Here is a 23,943-nt window from a genome sequence, read left to right as displayed (position 1 = left end):
TGGATCCTGTGTTGCTGTGGCTGTGGTGCAGGCCAGCAGTTACGCTCGCTCTGATTCCTCCCTAGCCTAGGAATTTCGATATGCTGCAGGTGCAACCCTAAAAAAAAAAGCAAGAGAGAGAGAAAAATAGATTAACTGTTTTGAGAAAATACTGCATAAACTTAATATATCAAGTGCCTAAATCACGTTTATATGCACATGTGTCTTCTCCAGAAATGACTCATTTTAGAGGAAATACATTTGATATTTATTTATAAATATTTAATTTTACTGTTTACCACAATCATTTGCCTCCATTTACTTTTGAGAATAACCACTTTATCAATAAAGATTATATATCAAAGGAAGTTATGAAATATGTAATCACAGAGAAGTCAATTTAATTGTGCATATTTCTTTCAGTAAACACAATTAAAATACTTTCATAAAATAAGGGTCTAAGAAAAAATTGAACTTGAGACATCCATTAGTTTATTATAAGCAGATCTAATTTAAAAACACATCTGCTTGTTTAGGCTGCAACAAATATCAATAGCAATTAGGAAATTATAAATTTATTTATAACATAAAGACAAGGTCCTAATTTCAGTGGGGAGCATTATCCTATTATTTACAAGCCTCGGAATACTCAGTATCTACCCTAAGAAGATAAAATTTTAAATACAGTTCTCTTTCTTTCCTCCTCCTTCCCCCTTCCCTTCTGCCCAGGGAGAAGGGAACCACCCTCAAGTCTAAGCCTTTTCTCCCTGGATGTCCAAAATACTAGGTAAATCATACTGGTCTGAGTGTTGTGAGGTGGTTTTCTGAGAAACCCACACATTCATTTCACACAAGCCAGTCAGAAGCCTAGATGTGGTGTTATTATAATATCAAAAATTAATCTCCATTTTAGATTTACCCCTTTCTAGGTTAAGCAATCTAGCAACATAAGATACACAGAATCCTAAATCAAGCTCATCTCTATATAAAAGCTGTAGTCTTGGTTAACTTTATTGGACATGACTTCTAATCACACAAAAATTATTCCATTGGATGTTTTAGTATATGATATTCACTAAAGCAAGAATTATAAAACAAGAATTCAAAGATTTAAGAGTAAGTTTTTGGAGTTCCCTGGTGGCTCAGCAAGTTTAGGATCCAGCATTGTCACTCCTGTGGCTCTGGTTACAGTTGTGGCACAAGTTCAATCTCTGGCCTGGGAAGTTTCACATGCCACGGAAGTGGTCAAAAAGAAGAAAAGAGTAAGTTTTAATTTTGGAATTATAGGAACACATTTCCAAATGATATGAAAAGACACACTAATAACATTATGTCCAGTAAAACACAAAGTTAATGTTGTTAAAAGAAGAGCTAGAAGAAAGGAGGGAGGGTACTTGCCTCTGCAGGGAAAAGGTGAGGGTTGGGAGGGGCTGTGATAACTATGGAGGCTTCTCATTGGTTGGGCTGCTACAGCCTCAGATTGGGGTGGAGAGAAATTTTCTTCTTTCTGCTGGATAATAAAAGGCACCTTCCTGTTGGACATAGAGACTAAAGTCTTTTCCTGTTTGAAGTAGTTGATTATGTATGGCAGGGAGTGAGAGCTACCCCTACAGACTTGTTCTGGCTTTAATTTTAGCTGAGGTTCTATAATTCCACAGTGTAGAACCCTCATGATTGGGTTTAGTGCCTTCTAAAAGAGATCCCAGAGAGATCCCTAGCTCTTTCAACCATGTGAAGACACAGTGGGAAGATACAGGCTATGAACTAGAAAGAGAGCTGTCACCAGAACTCAACCCTGCTGGCACCCTGATTTTAGACTTCCCAGCCTCCAAAACTATGAGAAATAAATATCTGTTATTTATAAGTCTCCCAGTCTGAGGTATTTTGTTACAATCATCTGAACAGACTAAGGCAGTGCTTATGTCCATAATTTTTAAAGGATACTAATTTATGTCTTATTTTGTAATTGATGTAGAAACACAACTCTAGAGCTAGATGCTTAATATATTCAGTTACGGTGCCTTTGATGAACTATTTCTTCCAAGGCAAATTTGGATTTAAATGAGTGATACTGGGATGGAGAACCCAGAAATAAACCCACACACTTATGATCAACAATCTATGACAAAGGAGGCAAGAATATAGAATGGAGAAAAGACAGTCTCTTCAATAAGTTGGCATTGGGAAAACTGGACTGCTGCATGTAAAAAAAATGAAATTAAAACATTATTTAGCAGCATATACAAAAATAAACTCAAAATGGATTAAAGACTAAATGTAAGACTGGATAATATGAAACTCTTAGAAGAAAACATAGGCAGAGCAATTCTTTGACATAAATCATAGCATTAATTTCTTTTGGATTCATCTTCTAAAGCAAGGAAAATAAAAGCAAAAATAAACAAATGGAACCTAATTAAAGTTACAAACTTTGGCATAGCCAAGGAAACCATTGACAAAATGAAAAGACAACATCCTGAATGGGATAAAATATTTGCAAATGATATTTTATATCATGATATGCCCAATAAGGGGGTATATCCAACGGCTCATCAAAAGAACAAACAACCCAATTAAAAATGGGCAGAAGACCTGAATAGACATTTTTCTAAGGAAGACATACAGATGGCCAATAGGCATATAAAAAGATGTTTAACATCGCTAATCATCAGGGAAGTGCAAATCAAAACCACGATAAAGTATCACCTCACACCTGTCAGAATGGCTATCATCAAAAAGAACGCAAATAACAAACATTGCCAAGGATGAAGAGAAAAGGGAACCCTTGAACCCTGTAGATAGGAATATAAATTGTGTATGGAAAACAGTATGGAATTTTCTCAAAAAGCTAAAAATAGAAATGTATGACTCAGCAATTCCACTTCTGCATATATATCCCCCAAAAACCCCCAAAACACTAATTTAAAAAGATATGTGCACACCAGTGTTCATAGCAGCATTATTTACAGTAGCCAAGAGGAAGCAACCTGAGTAACCATAAACAGATGAATGGATAAACAAGATATAATATATTCGTGGGATATACACAATGGAATACTACTCAGCCATAAAAAGAAGAAAATGTTTCCAATTGAAGCAACATGGATGGACTTGGAAGGCATTATGTATGCTAAGTGAAATAAATCAGATAAAGACCAATACTCTATGATGTGACCTATATGCGGTATCTAACAAATATAGTAAACTAATGAATATAACAAAAAAGAAGCAGACTCATAGAACAAACCAGTGGTTACCAGTGGGGGAGGGAGGGTAGTAGAGAAGTACGGTATTAAGATGTGCAAACTGGAGTTCCTGTCATAGCTCAGCAGTAATGAACCCAACTAGCATCCATGAGGACATGGGTTCAAGAGAGAGAGAGATGATTCAGTGAGGAAAGTTGGGGAGTTCTTTTACCAGCATAAAGAGTAATGACTTCTTGGCAGGCAACATCTTCATACCAACTTGCTTATTTTCTTTATTTCTTTCTTTTTTCCTTTTTTCTTTCTTTTTTTTTTTTTTTCCGCTTTTTAGGGGCACACCTGTGGCACATGGGAGTTCCCAGGCTAAGGGTTGAATCCGAGCTACAGCTGCTGGCCTACACCACAGCCACAAAAATGCAGGATCAGAGCCACGTCTGTGACCTACACCACAGCTCACGGCAATGCCAGATCATTAACCAGCTGAGCAAGGCCAGGGATCGAAACTGCAACCTCATGGTTCCTAGTCGGATTCGTTTCCGCTGCACCACAATGGGAACTCCTTTCTTTCTTATAAATGAAGACAACAAGGTGGGTGAGAGGTCCAGCTATTCGTGCTTGATACTCATTTGAATCTAGAAAAGGGAGAGTTTTATCCAATGAGAATTAAAACAGATTCAAGAAAGTGCTATGGAAATGACAATGAGGTCACAGAGAAATGTACCAGCAGAGCATCTGGTCAAAGAATAATTCTAATAAGATTTTTCTTTTCTTTTCTTTTTTCTTTTTTTTATTATTCTTTTTAGGGCCACACCTTCGGCATATAGAAGTTCCCAGGCTAGGGGTAGAATGGAGCTGCAGTTGGGACCTGGGACACAGCCATAGGCAATGCCAAGTCTGAGCCATATCTGTGACATATACCACAGCTTGCAACAAAGCCGGATCCTTAACTCACTAAGAGGGGCCAGGGATGGAACCTGAATCCTCATGGATACTAGTCGGGTTTATTTCCACTGAGCCACAGTGGGAACTCCAAAGGTTTTAAAATTGACTCCCTGGAGTTCCCTGGTAGTTCAGTGGGTTGAGGATCCCGCACTATCACTGCTGTGGCAAGGGTTCAGTCTGTGGCCTGGAAACTTCCACATGCCACAGGCGTAGCCAAAAAAAAGTTGATTCCCTTTATGTGCTTTTCCTGGTTTTCCACTACATTTGAGCACCCTTTCCCTGTCTAGACAATTTCCTGCCTTTTGATCCACCTCCACATGGCAGAGCCAGAAAACGCACTCTCCCAACCCACCCACAGCTAGGCTGCAGGCATGGAGCCTCGGCTCCCCCAACACACACTCATGCAGGATGTCAAACCGCAAATGAGCTACATGTAAGGCAGAGCCGCAGGAAACCCATCATGAAGGCAAATGTAGCCACTGAGATGTCACCGTTCACGGTCAGAAGTGGGAAGTCCTGGTGTCTCATGTCCACAGTGAGTGAAGTGCATTGCAGTGTCTGGTTTCATTGAAGCCTTTACTGACACAGTCTCACAGTGAGGTTCTGGCACAATTTCTGACTGGATGGCCTTCAAACCTGGCTCTTTAGTTCTTCAGAGATTCTCTGAGCTATTTAATACTTCTTAGGCAATGTCTTTTCTCCCTCTCTCTCTCCTCAAACTATCAAGTGTAGTTTGTTTGTTTTGTAAAAACCAAGAGCCTGAACAGTGCATTCATTCTACTTGGTTTGCTAGGGCTGCGATAGCAAAGTACCATGGACTAGGTGACTGAAACAAGAGAAATTTATTTTCTAGCATTTCTGGAAGCTAGAAGTCTAAGAGCAAAGTTGTCAGGGATGGTTTCTTCTGAGGCTTCTCTCCTTGACTTGTAGAGAGCTGTCTTTTCCCTTTGTCCTCACATGCGCTTCCCTCTGTAACTCTCCACATCCAAATCACCTCTTCTTTTAAGAACACAAGTTGGGAGTTCCCACTGCGGTGCAGCGGAAATGAATCTGACTTGGAACGATGAGGTTGTGGGTTCAATTCCTGGCCTCGCTCAGCAGATTAAGGATCCGTTGTTGTGAGCTGTGGTATAGGTTGCAGATGCTGCTTGGATCTGGTATTGCTGTGGCTGTGGTGTAGGCCGGCAGCTGTAGTTCGGATTCAACCCCTCCCCTGGGAACCTCCATATGCCACAGGTGTAGCCCTAAAAAGCAAAAAATAAAAACAAAAAAAAAACACAAGTCATATTGGATTAGGGCCCAAACTAGTGACCTTATATTACCTTAATTACCTCTTTGAAGAGCTTCTCTCTAAATATAGTCACATTCTGAGATACTGGAAGTTAGGATTTCAAAATATAAATGAGAAAAGGGGTGGGAGACACAACTCAACCTATAATGGTGACCACCATTGAGCTGATGAGAGCAAAGATTACCAAGAGCTGACAGAAAAAATGTACCCTTTCTCCCAAAAAAGTTGACATTACACACTGTACAAATGAAAGTAGAGTGCTTGTAGTATTTTTATATGTAAGACATGTGTGTACTAAAGTTTATCTAGGACCTAGCACAGATGTAAAAGGGAAAACTGAGAAATTTTTAGATGATTTTATCAGTTATCTAAACACCAGATCCAGATAATAAAAATAATAAAATTTGGTCAGAGTTATTTGGATGGTTGACTAAACTTTCTAATGTTATGCAATGACCCCAGGCCGAGTTCTGTACTTATTTTAGAAGGAAGTTTATAGTATGTGGATTAAGAGGATGGAGTTGGAACCAGCCTCTTGCCTTAGACAAATCAGTTTTGCCACTTACTGGCGTTGTAAACTCTCTATACCTCAATTTTCTCATCTTTAAAATGAAGGTATAAGAGTAAATATAGAAGTCAAATATGTATTACATGCCAAACATTTAGAATATCTGGTACTCACTAACTACTCAACAAACAGTTGCTTTTTATTATCTGAAGCAAAAATTCTTAGAAATTTGTAAACGTATGTTGTATTTTTTTTAATTTCCCATCCAATTCATTATTTTTCTACTGCTTCACAATCTGACCCTCAGCCTCCTCACATTATTTATTCTCCCTAAAGGATCCTGTGCATTTGCCATTTTCTCTTTTCATTGTCTAACCTTATTTATTGCTGTCCTCACATGTATGTACATGTAATTTAGTAACCTCCTCCTTTATTTACTTAATTTAAAAAATTTTCTCATTACCTCAGGAAACTCTCTTGATCTCTGGCTCCAATTTCAAAGAGTCAAGATCTTAACTACGTTTTGAAATTGTCTGTTGAGATTACATTAATTTTGTGGGACCAGTTCTAAAAGTGAACACTAGATGGCAATGCTCCTAAATTGTGCTGTTTTCAAAACCCAAGACCATTTCAGTATTTCTGCCGTATCCGTGGAGATTTCTCCTTTTTCGTTGCCTATTTTGTTTAAGTTCTTTCTCTCTTCTTCTTGGTGAATCTGGCCAGAGGCTTGTAAATTTTGTTTACTCTTTAAAAGAACTAGCTCTTGATTTTATTGATTTTTTTCTATTGTTTTTTGAATCTCTATCTATTGATTTCCTCTCTGATCTTTATGATTTCCATCCTTCTGCTGACTTTGGGTTTTGTTTGTTCCTGTTTTTCTAATTTTTTTTTTAGGTGATAGGTTAAGTTGTTGATTTGAGATTTTTCTTCTTTTCTGAGGAAGGCCCATATTGCTATGAACTTCCCTCTAAGCTCTGCTTTTGCAGCATCCCATATATTTTAAATGATTGTGTTTTCATTATCATTTGTCTTGAGGTATTTAACTTCCCTTTTGATTTTCTCATTGACCCATTGGTTTTTTTTGTAGCATGTTGTTTAGTCTCCATATAGTCAGTTTTTTCTCATTTTTTTCTCCTGTGGTTGATTTCTAGTTTCATGCCATTATAGTCAGATAAGATACTTGAAATAATTTCTATACTCCTAAATTTGCTGAGGTTATTAGTTTAGTGCCCCAGTATGTGGTCAATCCTTGGGAATGTTCCATGTGCACTTGAAAAAATGTATATTCTGATTGTTTTTGGATGTAATATCCTAAAAATGGCAATTAAGTCTAACTTTTCTATTGTGTCCTTTAGGATCTCTGTTGCCTTATTGATTTTCTGTATAGAGGACCTGTCCTTTGATGTGAGTGGGATGTTAAAGTGTCCTACTGTTATCGTATTACCATCAATTTCTCCTTCTATGTCTGTTAGTATTTGTTGTATGTATTTGGGTGCTTCTATATTAGGAGTGTGTATATTGACAATTGTAATATCCTCTTCTTGAATGGATCCTGTACCGTTAAATAGTGTCCTTCTTTGTCTTTCTTTATGGCCTTCGTTTTAAAGTCTATTTTGTCTGATATGAGTATTGCAACTCCTGCTTTCCTGTCTTTTCCATTAGCGTGAAATATCTTTTTCCATCCCCTCACTTTCAATTTATATGTGTCCTTGCCCTAAGGTAAGTCTCGTGTAGACAGCATATTGTAAGCTCTTGCTTTTTCATCCAGTCTGCCACTCTGTCTTTTGATTGGAGCATTTAGTCCATTGACATTTAAGGTAATTATTGATAAATATGTATTTAATGCCATTTTAAACCTTGTTTTCCAGTTGAGTCTATGTTTCTCCTTTATTACTTTCTTTTTTTCTTTTCTTCTTCTTTTTTTTTTGGTTGGATGATTTCCTTTTATTTTATGCTCGTGTACTTTTAGTTTTTGTGAATGTTATATTTGGTTTTGATTTCTGGTTGCCCTGTTTTTCAAGTATGTTAACCCCTTTCTATATCTGCTTGCTTTAGGCTGATAGTCACATAGGCTCAAATACATTCTGAAAAAAAAGACTCTAGGTTTTATGACTTAACTTCCCCACATTTTATGATTTTGAAGTCCTTTTCTAACATCTTCTTGTTGCTGTTCTTTGTGTCTACCGTCACTTTTACAGTAGGCTTTTTTAAAATTCCCTTTCAGATCTGTATGCTGGTTTATTTAAGTGATTGCTTTCAATTGTGATTTCCTCCATCCTATTTCTTCTTACTTCTTTTTTATTTAGAGCAGCACTCTTAGTATTTCTTTTAGAATGGGCTTAGTGTTGCTATACTCATTTAGTTTTTGTTTATCGGAGAAATTCGTTATTTTTCCTTCTATTTTAAAAGATATTCTTGCTAGGGGGAGTATTCTAGGCTGCAAATTTTTCCCTTTTAGAACTTTAAATATATCTTGCCATTCTCTTCTGGCTTGTAGTGTTTCTGTACAGATATAAGCTGATAGCCTTATGGGGTTCCTTATAATTAATGCTTTGTGTTTCTCTTGCTGCCTTTAGAACCCTCTCTTTATCTTTTGCCATTGTTATTATAATATGTCTTGGTGTGGGTTCAACTTGTTTGTGGCCCTCTCTGTTTCCTGTATCTTAATATCTGTTTCCTTTAGATTAGGAAAGTTTTCAGACATAATTTCTTCAAATATATTTTCATCCTGCTTTTCTTTTTCTTCTCCTTCTGGAATCCCTATATGCATAGATTGGTCCACTTTATATTATCCCATAGAGCTCTTATATTGCTTTCATTTTTGTTCTTTTGGTTTCCTGTCCACTGTCCTGATTAGGTGATTTCCATTATTCTATCTTCCAAGTCACTAATTCATTCCTCTGCATTATTCATTCTATTCTTTAGTGCCTTTAACTCAGTTTGCATCTCTGCAAATGAATTTTCTAATTTTTCTTGGCTCCTCATATTTTCTAATTCCTTTCTAAAGTAATCTGCATTACTGTTTATATCCACTCTTAATTCCTTCATACTCACCCTTAATTCCTTCAGTATTTTCACTATCTCCCTTTTGAACTCAGTGTCTATCAGACTGTAGATGTCTGTTTCATTGTTTGCTTCTTCAGGTGAATTCTCCTGTTCTTTTAACTGGGAATGGTTCCTGAGCTTCTTCATTTTGCTTATATTTTTCTTATTCTGTGAGTTTAGGGGAACCAACTACTGTAGTCTTGGAGGGCTATTTCTAAGTAAGAGCTCCTTTTTGTGTTTTGTGGGGGGTTACTACTTATTTTTGGCATGGGAGTTTGGATATTTGCTGTCTCTTTCCTCAATGCGAGCAGTCTCTTATCCCCTTGATAGGATGCTGCGTGTACTTCCAGGAAGAAGAAGGCAATGGGCAGGACTAGTAGTCAGTGCCTAGTTGCTGGGCTCTTGACAGTAGTGAGGAACCACTGGAAGGTAGTACAGGCTACTCCTAGTTGCAGAACCCTAGGAAGTGGTAATGAGCTTCAGGCAGATTTAGGTGGTGCCCAGAGCATTTGGCAGTGGCAGTGGCAGGGTGTGTAAGTAGCCAGGGGTGTGAGAGCAACAATAGGTGGGGTTAAGTCACAATGCCCTCCTCTGTGGTCCCCTCTGAGGTGATTGGAGCTGTAAGTGGTGCCTGTTCACAGATCCCTAGTGATGGCAGGCCATGCCCACCTCTGGAGTCAGAGATAACTGTGGTGGTTTGCCCCCACTAGCTGTAGACCACAAGATGCACTCTGTCCTGCTTAGCACACACAGGAGGTGCTGCACAGGCTGCTCCTAGTTGAAAGTTCCTGAGAAGTGACAGGGATCAGGCATACATGGACGCTGCCCAGAGCATTTGGCAGTGGTAGCAGCAGGGTGGATGTGTTCCCAGAGGAATGAGAGCAAAAATAGGTGGTGCTCAGTTGCAGTGCCCCCTTTTTTACTGACCTCTGAGATGACTGGGGCTGCAGGTGGAGCCTGTTCACAGACCCCTAGTAGTGGTGGGCCATGCCCTGCCTCTGGTTTCTGAGATGGCTACTGTGGTTTATCCCTGCCACCTGTAGATTACACGAGAGATGCCATATCGTGCTTAACCCCCCACTGCCCTTAATGCACACAGGAGGTGACCAGCCACCCACAGCCTGCACAAGAGGCACCCAGTCTCCTGTAGCCCAAGCAAGTGGTTTCTTACCACCTGTAGCCTGTGCCAGAGGCACCCTGTCCTCTGAGAGTCCTTGCATGTGCAGGGAAAGAGAGTCCTATGGCAGTCCACCCCTCCTCCTCTTGCCCTCCCAAACAATGGTGCCTTGCTTCTCCTGGGCCCATACATCCTCCCAGATTCCCTTGGCTGTGGTATTCCCCTCCCCAGTCCATGGCACACCACTCCCTAGCCCCTCGGGCTGTCTCCACACACCCAACCCCAGTCCTCTACCAAGAACTGACCTCTGGAGCCTGAGTCTCAGCTCCCAGGCTTCACCCAAGCATCTCAGACTGTGGTGCCTAGGGCAGTGGTGCAGATGATCTGTGCTGCTCTCACTCTGCTTTGCCCTCCTCAATCCAGCTGTTGCATTTTTCTTGGTGACTTCAAGGTCACTCCATCTTGGCTGATCTCCCCATAAGTTAGGTGGCTTCCCAGGGTGTGGGTTCCTTTCCTCTTTAACAGCTTCCTCTCAGGGGTGCTAGACCTGTCCTGAGTCCTTTTCTCTCTCTCTCTTTCTCTTTTTTTTTTTTCTTTCTTTCTATCCAGTTATGTGGAGGGTTTCTTGTCCTTTTTAGAGGTTTAAAAAAGGACAGCTTTTCAGTAGATGTTCTGTGTGAATCATTCTACATGTAGGGTTTTTTTTTTTTTTTAATGTGTTTGGGGGAGAAGGTGAGCATGACATCTTACTCTTCTGCCATCTTTATTCTTCTCCCCACCAAGACCCTTTCTGATGATGGCAAATATTGAGAGCTTCTAAAAGGGACTGTATGTTTCTTTAATTTCTGAAACTTTTTTGTTTTGTTTTTTGTTTTAAAAAAATCAAATAAGACTTTGTATCTCTCCATAAAGGATCCGTATTGTGGCTCATTCTTGAAAATGAAGTGTTTCTTTTTATATCTTGCAAAATCACTAATCTTTACCTTTAAAATTTTTTTTTGAATTTTTTTTTCCTTAAAATAACACAAATATAAATTGTGTCTATATACTCATTATATTGTATTATGCTTATGGAATATTCAGTATATTTAGTTCTTTGATATATCTAATATATTTTATTTAATTTTATAGAGATCCAGAAATGATATTTTCCATAATATACATAACAGAAGAATACATACTTTTTTTTTTCTTTTTAAGGTTGCACCTATGGCATGTGAAAATTCCTAGGCTAGAGGTCGAAATGGAGCTGCACCTGCCAACCTAAGCTGCATCTGCAACCTATGCTGCTCTTTGTGGCAACACCAGAACCTTCACACACTGAGCAAGGCCAGGAATCGAACCAAATACTCATGGATACTATGTCAGGTTCTGAACCTGTTGAGCTACAACGCAATTTTGATCCCTAGCCCGAGAACGTCCTCCATAAAGCTATGGAGTGTGGCTATAAAAAAAAAAAAAAAAGAAGAAGAAGACAAAAATAAAACTTTCTTTTGCCAAAAACAACATTTGGGTTTTTCCCCTGCTTTATGCTGAGTACAGTTAACAACTTGATTTCAAATCCCAGCTCAGAAATCTACCTAGCTATGTAATCATGACCACATTTTTTTTACCTCTCTCTATTGCAGTTTCCAGTTAATCAGTAAAATGTGAGTTGAATGAGCTAATGCTAGTAAAGTTCTTAAAAGAGTACCTCATTGAAATGATAACCTCATTAAAATAGCACCTCATTTTGGATATATAGGTTAAATAAAATACATTATTAAAGTTTTTAAAGAGAGTACCTAGAAAATATGTGTTTACCTAATGTGTGTAACAATTATGTTAGCATTCTATAAATATGTTAGCATTCTATAAGTGTTTCAGGTCTACTTACAGAATGGAGGATTGGGCATAGAATATTTACAGAAATAAATGATGGAATTTTTTAAAAACTAATGAAATTAAAGATGAGCAGGTGAAATAAGACTAATAGGAATAACCTGATCTGAAAAAGAAGCAAAAGGATTTTTTAAATCAATAAGGAGTTTCGGGAGTTCCTGTTGTGGCTCAGTGGAAACGAATCTGACTAGTAACCATGAGGTTTCAGGTTCAATCCCTGGCCTCACTCAGTGGGTTAAGGATACGGTGTTGCTGTGAGCTGTGGTATAGGTCACAGATGTGGTTCAGATCTATTGTTGCTGTGCCTGTGGTGTAGGCTAGCAGCCGTAGCGCTGTTTCGACCACTACCTTGGGAACCCCCAAATTCAGATATATCAATAATTATCATAAACATAAATGAATTAAGCTCACCAGTTAAATAACTGATTTGTAAATTTTTTTGGCCACACCCATGGCATGCTGCTATTCCCAGGCCAGCGATCAAACCTGAGCCACAGCAGTGACAATGCTGAGCCCTTAACCACTAGGCCATGAGGGAACTCTTAATTGTATTTTTAAAAATCTAGCTAAAGGAGTTCCCATCGTGGCTCAGTGGTTAACGGATCCAAGTAGGAACCATGAGATTGCGGGTTGGATCCCTGACCTTGTTCAGTGGGTTAAGGATCCAGCATTGCCGTGAGCTGTGATGTAGGTCGCAGACGCCGCTCAGATCCCAAGTTGCCTTGGCCCTGGCGTAGGCCAGGGGCTACAGCTCCTATTAGACCCCTAGCCTGGGAAACTCCATATGCCGCGGGAGTGGCCCTAGAAAAGGCAAAATGACAAAAAAAAAAAAAAAAAAATCCAGCTAAACACTGTTTAGAAGAAAGGAACATAAAACCTAAGGACATTTAAAGATTGAAAGTAAAAGTAAGTACAAAGATACTTGTCAGATACTAACCAAAAGAAAGCTTAGTGGCATGTTATTAATGAAACAGTTTTTTTTTGTTTTGTTGGGGGAGGGGTTGTTTGTTTTGCTGCAAAAAGCTTTATTGTTTCGTTTTGGTCCAAGGCTCGGGAGAGGATTCCAAAGTGGTTTAAAAGCTGCCTAGTGGCTGCAGAGAGAGGCTTCAGGCAAACGCTCTGGCACAAGAGAGCCCGCTGGGCTCCAGAGACTCTGTCCTGCTTGAGGGAGAGCCTTTTGAAGACATACTCGCCCTGCCCAGCCTGGGGACCAGCCAGCCTGTGGTTGCCTTTCTTCTTGATGAGTTTCACCTCCTGCTGTACAAAATCGCTCTCTAGGAAGTCACAGAGGTGGGGGTCTGCACGGGCCGAACCCAGTGCACGCAGATCCAAAAGGCCCTGGTTCAGGAGTTTCTGCTGTGGTTCAGCAGGTTAGGACCCAACATTGTCTCACTGAGGATGCGGATTGGATCCCTAGCCTTGCTCAGTGGGTTAAGGATCCAGTATTGCCACAAGCTGCAGCATAGGTTGCAGATTCGGCTCAGATCTTGTGTTGCCATGGCTGTGGCACAGCCCGGCAGCTGTAGCAATGATTCAACTCCTAGCCTGGGAACTTTCATATGCCACAGGTGCTGCTGTAAAAAGAAAAAAACAAAACAAAACAAAAAGGACTGGTTCATGTTCTTCTGCATGAGCAGGGTGGCCTCCACATTGTCCTGGGTTTTGGCTTCTGCATGTCCTGGAGGAGGGTGGGCCATCACATTGGTTTTGCATTTTCAAGAGAGATTCAGTGCCCTTGTGCTTCTCCTTGGCCAAATGGCAGAAAAAATGGCCCATGCCCTCCAGAGCCACATCATTGTGGTGGAAATAGGAGCCCAGGGAGAGGTAGGTGTGGGAGACCTTCAGATTCATGTTGACCAGGCAGTTGTTGGCAGCCTCTACTTCAGTGGAGTAATTCTGATGAACCTGCAAGCTCACGGTTGATTGAGAGTAAGAACTAAGCTTTAAAAATGGTGTTGGCTCCTCCTAGAGGCTGAGGATAGCTGAGTATCTGGTACCAACAGTTGTCACTGGAAAAAAGGTTGGATGGTGGTCAGAGGCTGGAAGAAGTGGTGTCCCAGGTTCTCTTCCGTCCAAACACTAAACACTATTTTTTTTTCTTTTCAGGGCCACATATGTGGCATATGGAAGTTCCCAACCTGGGGGTCAAATGGGAGGTGCACCTGCCAACCTACATACACCACAGCCACAGCAACACCAGGTCTGAGCCATGTCTGTGACCTATACCACAGCTCACAGCAATGCTGGATCCTTAACCCACTGAGAAAGGCCAGGGTGGAACCCACATGCTCATGGATACAAGTCAGGTTCTTTACCACTGAGACACAATGGGAACTCCTGGTCCAAACACTATTGAAGCAAGACACTGATCCACAGGGCAGTGCACTGTGCAGTGCCTTGAAATTAGGTTTTTGACCAAATACGAAAACCCAAACCCAAAAAACTAAATTATTAAGGAAGACTGAGTTCATCAAAAGGCCACAACAATTTTAATTTTGTATGCATCTAATAAAAATAAACCCTAAAAAATTTTTATGGCTGTACCTGTGACATATGAAAGTTCCTAGGCTAGGGGTCAAATTGGAGCTGCAGCTCCTGGCTTAGTCCACAGCCACTGCAACGCCAGATCCAACGTGCATCTGCAGCCTATGCCGTATTTTGCAGCAATGCCAGATCCTTAACCCACTGAGCAAGGATCAAACCCACATCCTCGTAGATACTATGTTGGGCTCTTAACCTGTTGAACCACAATGGGAACTCCCAAAAGCCTTAAAAATTTAAAGCAGAGTTCCCTTGTGGCACAGCGGGTTAAAGATCCTGCATTGTCACTGCAGTGGCTTGAGGTGCTGCTGTGGCTTGGGTGCAGTCCCTTGCCCAGGATCTTCCACATGCCACAGGTGCTGAAAAAAGAAAAGGTAAAGTAATAGTTGGTAGAATTACAGGAAGAAATTAAGAAATCTACTGTGTAATGGACTATTTCAATATCCATTTGCTCATTTTATCCAATGAATGTTCTTGGATGCCTGAATGCTAAGAAAATGTCTATTTATTCATTGGAAATATGGCTGTGAATGAAACATAAAAATCCTCAATCTTTTGTAGTTACTATTTTACTATAATGGAAGGAGAGAGAAAAATGCACAAATAAATACAGTAAAACCCTGTGAAACACACCCAGATGTCATGAATTCTGAGATTATAGAATGAATGATTTGCTCCCATCCACCACCTAACCTCACAGGTAGAACAGAGGAAGGAGAATAAAGTTGTTTTCCTGAGGACAGGGAATGGAATATGATAGGGGTAGGGAAGGAACTTAACATGAAAAAAACACAAAACCCAAAGGGGAGGTAGAGTTTGAATCCTGCTTGTTCAGTGATCTCCCAATTCAATATTTCCAAACTGAGCCAACAAAACTGTTGCCATCTAGCCAAGAATTTCCTGGAATCACTGATACTTTTGTGATATCCAGTCACTACAGACCCTGAATACTTCCCATCAATATGTAAACTGGAGTGAACAATCACCACTAGATGGTGCCAAACTGTAGTGGGGACCCAGCATGGATTTTGGATAGTGAAGCCCAGGACTGTGAGCCGTCTCCTACCCATTTTATTAATCTCACGCTGAAAGACAAGAACGATAAATCAAAGCCAAAATGGTTAGAAAGGAAGACAAAGGACTGCATTATTTCACAAAAGTTATAAGTTTATGTAAAAAATCTAAAAGGTCTCTTTTTAGAAGTAATAAGAATCTACCATAGGGTCAATATGCAAAATTCAGTTGTATTTCTGTTAAATTTAACAAGTACTCAGAAAACATTTCTGTAACAACACATAAGTAGAAAACGTAATTTAGAAAGAGACTATATTAAAAATAACTCAAAAATAAGTTATCTAAAATTAAATCTAATAAAAGATGTATAAGGCATGTACAGAAAAAAAAAAAAAACACAAAACATTTTTAAAAGACACTCAAAATACCTAAGTAAATGGAGAAATATGCTATGTTCATGGAAAGAAAGGCTCGAATTTTTTTTTTAAAAAAAGTTATTGTCCCCAAATTGACCTACAGAGTTAATGTTATCCTAATCAAAATATCAACAGAAGTTTTGTGAAAAATGACAGCTGATTCTGATATTTGCATGGAAAAGGAAAAATATCCTAGGAACTCTTCAGTAAAAAGAGGAAACTTGGCCAATCATACATTGAAACTAATGATGAAACCATATTACTTAATGTTGTTTTGGAACAGGAAAGGCCAAAGGATCATTGAACAAAAGAGAGCCCAGAAAGACCCACGAACATATGGAAACTTGACAAATGTCAGAGGCAGCAATGCTGATCAGTGAGGAAATATTACACTGAGATTTAATAAATAGATGTGTTTCTTCTGATAATAAATAAATCGATATGGAAGAAGGAAAAATTCTCTTACAGTAGAATCTCGTGTAGAAGGAATTATGGAGATAGAAAATCACCGTTTGGCAACTACTACAATAATTGATTCAGAGAAAATTGTCAATGGATGCTGAAACTATTGGGTTGAAAGTTGATGAAGAACAAGATAGCTACATAGTTTCAAAGTAGCTTATTAATTACAAAAGGGAAAATACTGCTTTTAGGGAGGATAAACATGGAAGACATCACTTTAACCAAGTAATCAAAGTTGACATTTTCAAAAATGTAAAATGCTGATACTGTATTTGTCCTGAATGTTACATTGACAAGCAAACAACCTCACTTATACAGTATTCCTGCCAGAAAGTCATCACCTAAGTCTAGTTATAAAGAAATATTCCATGAAGAAAACCCACATTGAGGGACATTCTACAAAATATTTGGCCTGAGCTATTCAAATATGTCACGATCAAGAGCAAAACATTTGTCTGAGGAACTGTTCCAGACTAAGTGTGACTGAAGAGACAATTCAGCTGAACTATAATATGAGATCCTGGACTGGATCCTGTGGTAGGGGGATGGGCATGAGGGTGGAGTAGGATGGCTATAAAGGTTATTTATTAGGATAACCAGTGAAATTTGAAAATGAACTATAAATTAGATATAGTAATATATCAGTGTTAAATTTTCTGATTTTGATCATGAATATCCTTGTTTTTTTTAAAAAAACTTATACCCAGGATTTTAGAGGCAAAGAAATATAATATCTGCAACTTATCTTCAAATGATTCAAGAATAACCACAGCCGTATGCATACAGAAAGAGGACAAGAAGACAAATGTGGCAAAATGATAACAATTGTTGAATCTGGTGAAGAGTATATGGGAATTTCTTGTAATTTTTTTTTTGTCTTTTGTCTTTTTATGGCCACACCCATGGCATATGGAGGTTCCCAGGCTAGGGGTCTAATCGGAGCTGTAGCCGCCAGCCTACACCACAGCCACAGCAATGCCAGATCTGAGCCACATCTGCAACCTACACCATAGCTAATGACAACACCGGATCTTTAACCCACTGAATAAGGCCAGGGATTGAACCCGCCACCTCATGATTCCTTGTCGGATTCATTTCTGCTGCGCCACCACAGGAACTCCTCCTTAAACTCTTCCATGTTTTAAATGATTTTGAAATAAATGTTTAAAAATAGTAAAGGAATAATAAATATAAAACTAACTATATATATATGTGTGTGTGTGTGCATATATATATATATATTTTTTTTTTTTTTACTTTTTATGCCCACACATATGGCATATGCAAGTTCCCAGGCTAGGGGTCCAATCAGAGCTGTAGCTGCCAGCCCACACCACAGCCACAGCAAGACAGGATCTGAGCTGCATCTACGACCTATACACTGCAGCTCATGCCAATGCCAGATCCTTAACCCACTGAGCAAGACCAGGGATGGAACCCACATCCCCATGGATATTAGTCAGGTTCATTACCACGAGCCACAACAGGAACTCCAACTTTATATATTTTTGTACATAAAATATCATCCTTTGTAAGATGGAGTTACTGCTGTTGCACAGTGGTTTAAGGATCTGGCATTGTCTCTGAGGGGTCCAGGTTCAATCTCAGCCTGGTGCACTGAGTTAAGGATCTGGCGTTGCCACAGCTGTGGTGCAGGGCACAGCAGTGGCTCATATTCAATCCCTGGCCCAGGAACTTCCATAAGCCATGGGTGGGGCCATACAAAAATTAAAATTAAAAAGTAACAAAGGGAAAAACAAAGAAAAAAGATAAGACATGAATCAGCTGTTATCTGATGAGCTGTGTGTATGTATGAGCTGTGTGCCATTGAGTATGTTTCTTCTTCTGAGGTTGTCCTGGCCTGCAAAAAGGGAATAAAAGATCTACTGTGCAGTTTTGTTGTAAAGCACTTGGCAATAAGTGCTTGTTAAGTGGCAGCTGCTGTCGTTATTTTCTCTGACAGAGCAGAGATAAGCGGAGTACACCTACAGCATCGGGCTGGATAAGTGATAGAAGTCTGGAATAGTCTTTATTGTTGATTGGTGAGGAAGTTATCCAGAGAGTGAAACTGAGCTAATGTTGGAAATCATCAAGCAGTGATAGAGCCAATGAGCTTTGTGTATTTTTTCCAAGCTGCACTCCATGGTCAGGAAGTAAGACTTGGGAAAAAAGTCAGATATTTTTGTTGGAAGGTCTAGAGGAAGTTCAACAAAGCAGAAGGTCTACAAGAGTGAGGCAGATGTGACTGGTCAAGACATTCTTCCCAGGCAATATGCTTTCTCTCATGTAAAACATGGAAAAAGGAGACATGATTTAGAAGTAGAAGATATAAAATAAGTTGATAATTTACTAGATTGACTGGAGACCATGAAAGAACGCCTAACGAAATAATGATTTTTCAGTCCAGACAGAATAAGGGAATCCATTCCTATCTTTTATGTATGAAGTAAAAAATAATTCTACCATGATACATCTATACCTGGACTGGATGAATTCCCTCATAGTTCACCTACACTGTATAAATCAAAGCCCTTAACAAGTTGTGAAAAAAACAAAAAAAGCAACCAAATATGTATTGAGTAGTCACTTCATTCAAAGACAGCTCTGCTCCAAGGGTTATAATAGAGGATCTGGTATAAGCCAGTCCACGATGGAAATTTTAATTTTTCAGTCCTTTTGTGTATATATAAACACAGCTAATTTCAGCCCAATGTGCATGAAACAAAATTCAGAAAGTATGAGCAGTAGAGCATAATTGTTGACACTTATACATTACTAACAATCAATTCAGTGAAGAAAATAAATATCAGTTGTCCGGCATCTCAAACCCCCAATGTTTTTCAAATGGATAGAATATGGAGATAATCTCTCACCCAAAAGTACTAGAAATACTGCCGAAGAACCACTCTACTAGCTGTTGGTATATGGGAAATGCTTTTAGTTTCTTGCTTCAGTGTTTAATTTCTTAAATTTTAATTATTTATATATGCTAATATCATGTCATTTCATATCAATATGACATATATATATTAACGCAATGCTATCCATTATTTATTCTTTTCTTGCTTCTTATATAAACGCACAGACAATTCTTATACTAAATGCATTCCAGAGATAAATGCAGGTATATGCGGTATTAAATTAGGAATTTTAAAAGAACTTCATTATAAGAGTTCCCTGGTGGCTCAGTGGGTTAAGGATCTAGCATTATCACTGCTGTAGCTTGGGTTGCTACTGTGGCTCTGGTTTAATTCCTGGTTCAGAAACTTCTACATGCTGTGGTTCAGTGAAAAAAAAAAAAAAGTGGAAAAGAAGCATAATCATGGTACACTACTACAAGATTGAACTATAAAATATGTGCAGACAGTCAAAATAATGTCAATACCTAATAAAATTTAGCCAAACCTGTGATTTAATTATATTGGGAGGTTGGAGGGAAAGGAAGAGGGTGATTGTGTAAGAGAGCTAAATCCTCATTAACCAATGTGAAAAGACAATAGATAATGTATAAAATAGATGTAATAAGATATAGCAGCATAAATATGTATTTCTCATATATAAAGACAAATACCAGAAGACACAGGGAAAGGATTAAAAATTAGGGGTTGAGACTGGGCACAGGGAAAGAAGGGCCATTTTTTATAATTGTAACTCTCTATTATATCCCATTATTTTAATTATATTAATGAAAAGTACCTTGTACAGGAGCTTATATTCTGTGTTTTTCAACAATTTTTAACACATGATTGCATTTGATAAACAAACAAAAACCACATATTGTTTTACTATTATCTGGAGATTGAAATGAAGTAAACTTTGTAACTAAAAACAACTTAAAGCAATGAGACAAAATACTATTTTGTTTTCAAACTAAACATTCTCCTTCTTGCCCCTATCCCAGAATTAGATAAGAACATGCCTCCCCATTCTGGTAAAAATAGCAACTGTTCACTTTTTCTCATTTCCTGGCTAAGGATCTTAAAGTGTCTCCATATTTCAATCAATCCAATTTAATGCATTCAATCCACACTCTTTCTGCTTGGCTTTCAAGGCCTGTCCTTTCCCCCAGCCTTCTACCTATATAACCTTACTTTCCCTCACATCACAACAGGCACCTTCTCTTCAAGCTATGTGTATCTCTCAGAACCCTATGTATTCTGGGCCATGCCTGCTTTCATCTTTTGGGTCAAGCTATACTTGAACGCCTGGGCCCGTTTCCTCTGTACCTAGCCAAGACATTTTTATTTTTCCAAACCTGCCTCAGGATTGGCAAAGATATTTATTATCACAATTCTGCAATTTTATCATCCTTGGAACTTTGATTTTTATCATTACAATTGAAAATACCACTTATTGAAGAAAAAACATGAAAATCTCTTTTAGGACCTTCTCAAACAAAAGGAGAATTTAAACAAATGGACATTTGTCCAAATTCAAGAGACTCTGCTAATTGGGTTGGTGCCATACCAGTTATTTTCACAACGTTATGTGCCAGTGATTTTTTTTCAGCAATATAGCACTTGCTATTAGAGAAGGACCATCTCTTTAAAGAACCCAGTCACAACAACATCAATACACATGTAATTTTTCGTTTTCTATTTGAAGGGACAAATGACAAATCAAGGCTAGATTTAGATACCAGTAAATGTGATAAGAATTAATTTTTATATTGATCTTTCCTGTTAATTATTTAAAGATTATCATGTTATTGTTTTATTGTAAGAACTACAAATAGCGTAATAATAGAAAACAAAAAAGACAGGAACAAAATTATCTCTACTTCTAGCACCCAAAGAACCTGTTTTTACTTTTTCCATGTAACTGTTTCATTTCTCATCCCTTGACACATATAGTTTTACACATAAAGCATTCTACTTTTAACCCTAGTATTGTATTATAAACATTTTCATGTTGTAAGACATCCTTCATACTTATTTTAATATTTATAAAATAATCCAACTGTAAATATCTGTATAATAATTCATCTACTTTAGTACCATGTTATTTGTTTCTCTATCATTAGTAATTTATAATTCCTTCCAATTTTTTTTAGTAGGTTGTGGGCAAATAGGGACTCTTAAACACTGAGAATACTTATCAATTTTTTTTTTTTGTCTTTTTGCCATTTCTGGGGCCGCTCTAGCGGCATATGGAGGTTCCCAGGCTAGGGGTCAAATCAGAGCTGTAGCTGCTGGCCTACGCCACAGCCACAGCAAGGCGGGATCCAAGCCGCGTCTGCAACCTATACCACAGCTCATGGCAACGCCGGATCCTTAACCCACTGAGCAAGGCCAGGGATCGAACCCACAACCTCCTGGTTCCCAGTCGGATTCGTTAACCACTGAGCCACAATGGGAACTCCAAGAATACTTATCAAATTTTAAATGCACACATCTTCTGACCTAGCAAATTCATCTCTTGGATTCTATCCTTGAGTGGAAATTACCTAAGTATGTAAGTATATATATGTTCTTTGCTGCATTATCTAGTAGTAAAAAATAGAAATGATCTAAATTTTCAGCCATAGGGTAATAGTTAAATAAATTTTGTTAGACACATATATGGTCATTAAGAAATAAAAAATATTATATGGTCATTAACAATAAGCTAGGAGTTCCCACTGTGGCTCAATGGTAACGAAACCAACTAGGATCCGTGAGGTTGAGTGTTTAATCTCTGGCCTCGCTAAGTGGGTTAAGGATCTGGCATTTTTGTGGCTGCAGCATAGGTCAGCAGCTGCAGCTCCCATTCAACCCCTAGCCTGGGAACTTCCACATGCCTTGGTGTGACCCTAAAAAGGAAAAAAAGAGAGAGAAAGAAAGAAAAATAATAATAAAATAAAACTAAAAATAAAAATAGTGCAGTTCCTGTCATGGTGCAGGGGAAATGAATCTGACTAGAAACCATGAGGTTGCGGTCAATCCCTGGCCTCTCTCAGTAGGTTAAGGATCCAGCGTTGCTGTGAGTTGTGGTGTAGGTCACAGACACAGCTCGGGTCTGACATTGCTGTGGCTGTGATGTAGGCCGGTGTCTATAGCTCCGATTAGACCCCTAGCCTGGGAACCTCCACATACTGCGGGTGTGGCCCTAAAAAGACAGAAGACAAAAAAAATAAAATTGATATATCTGAGTTGACTTGGAGGATCTCCATGATAAACTGGTGAGTCGTGGTGGAGTGTGGGTGGGAAAATAATTTTTAGATAAACAGAGCTCATTACAATGGAAAATATGCTATACATGTGCATTTATAATAAATATACTCATAGATGTTTACACAGGCATAAGAAATAAATCCAGAAGAATACATAACAAACTCTTGTTATTATCCTTAGAAAGTAAGATTAGTCAGGCAGTGAGAGAAACTTATTTTTAACTTCATATCCTTCAGTATTATTTGAATTACTACATGTGTGTATGACTTTCAAAAGCTATAGAAAATATAAATTATCGAAATAAAACTCTTTAGAGAATTGTTACTTATCTTCATAGATGTCCACTCTGGCAGCTTTTTTAAATGGCTCCAGAAGGAGCAAGAGACCAGGCCAGGCTTCTCAGGCCTCTCTACCTAAGGAGAAATGAAAAGAACACAGCTTTCTCTGTTGTAGAACTCATTCTGGGTCCCAGAGAGTTCACTGGGCAAAAGAAAGTCAGCTTTGTATTTTGATGTGTTATCACTCCAAGTAAAGACTTAACCAGATCAATGAAAAAAAAATGATTTCAACTTTGGGCCTTCTCTGTCTTGACCTTCTCAGAATCCTTAAGTTTCTCTGAATCTTCAAATTCATCTGGAGTTGTCAATTTTAGATTTTTTTTTCTTTTATATACTCTTTCATCTTAGGAAAAATAGAGTGCAAACGTGCACAATTAGATTCCTGATTGTGTGTATTTTTAGCTTACATTTCTTTTTTGAAAAATATGTAATGAGTTAAATGAAGGTATATAACAGAGCCTTTCAGTATTAATACCGTTGATATTTTGAGCAGGATTATTCTTTGTTGTGAAGGGGTGTCCTTCAACTGTACCCAGCACCCAGACTCCGTTCCAGTTATAACAACCAAAAAATGTCCTTAGACATTGCCAAATGTCCCCAAGTTAGGAACTGATATAATGCAATAGTATTCAAAGAATGGACTAGTTCTATATGTATTGATAGAAGTGATTTACAAGATAAAATGTTAAGTGAAAAATGAAAGGTATATACAAAAAAAATGAAAGGTACAAAACAGTTTGTAGACTATGTAGATAATTTAGTGATTAAAAGCCTAGGCTTTGGAGTCAAACTACCTGGAATGGAATCTCAGCTCTTCCAATCTACTATGTGACATTAGACAAGTTAATTATTTCCAAAAAATACTATCATAAGGTTAAGTACCTCTAGTACAGCTAATGTGAAGATTAAATAAGTTGATTTATGTAAAATGCTTAGAACAGTATCTGGCATAAATGTCATTTTCCATCATCACCACCTATTTCGAAAATATATTCATAGACTTGCTCTGGAAAGATAAATAAGAAAACTGGTGACAGTGGTTTCCTCTGGGCAG

General features: G+C 38.5%; 1 pseudogene; it reads right to left on the bottom strand.

Moving 5' to 3' along the window:
• Nucleotides 1-3,787: 3,787 nt before the first annotated feature.
• LOC125137484 (ferritin light chain-like) lies at nucleotides 3,788-18,901 on the bottom strand (annotated as a pseudogene).
• Between the last annotated feature and the right edge of the window lie 5,042 nt (nucleotides 18,902-23,943).

The sequence above is a fragment of the Phacochoerus africanus genome, chromosome 10 (assembly GCF_016906955.1).
Source record: "Phacochoerus africanus isolate WHEZ1 chromosome 10, ROS_Pafr_v1, whole genome shotgun sequence".
Classification (NCBI taxonomy): Eukaryota; Metazoa; Chordata; class Mammalia; order Artiodactyla; family Suidae; genus Phacochoerus; species Phacochoerus africanus.
This window is presented reverse-complemented; position numbering and strand designations above follow the sequence as displayed.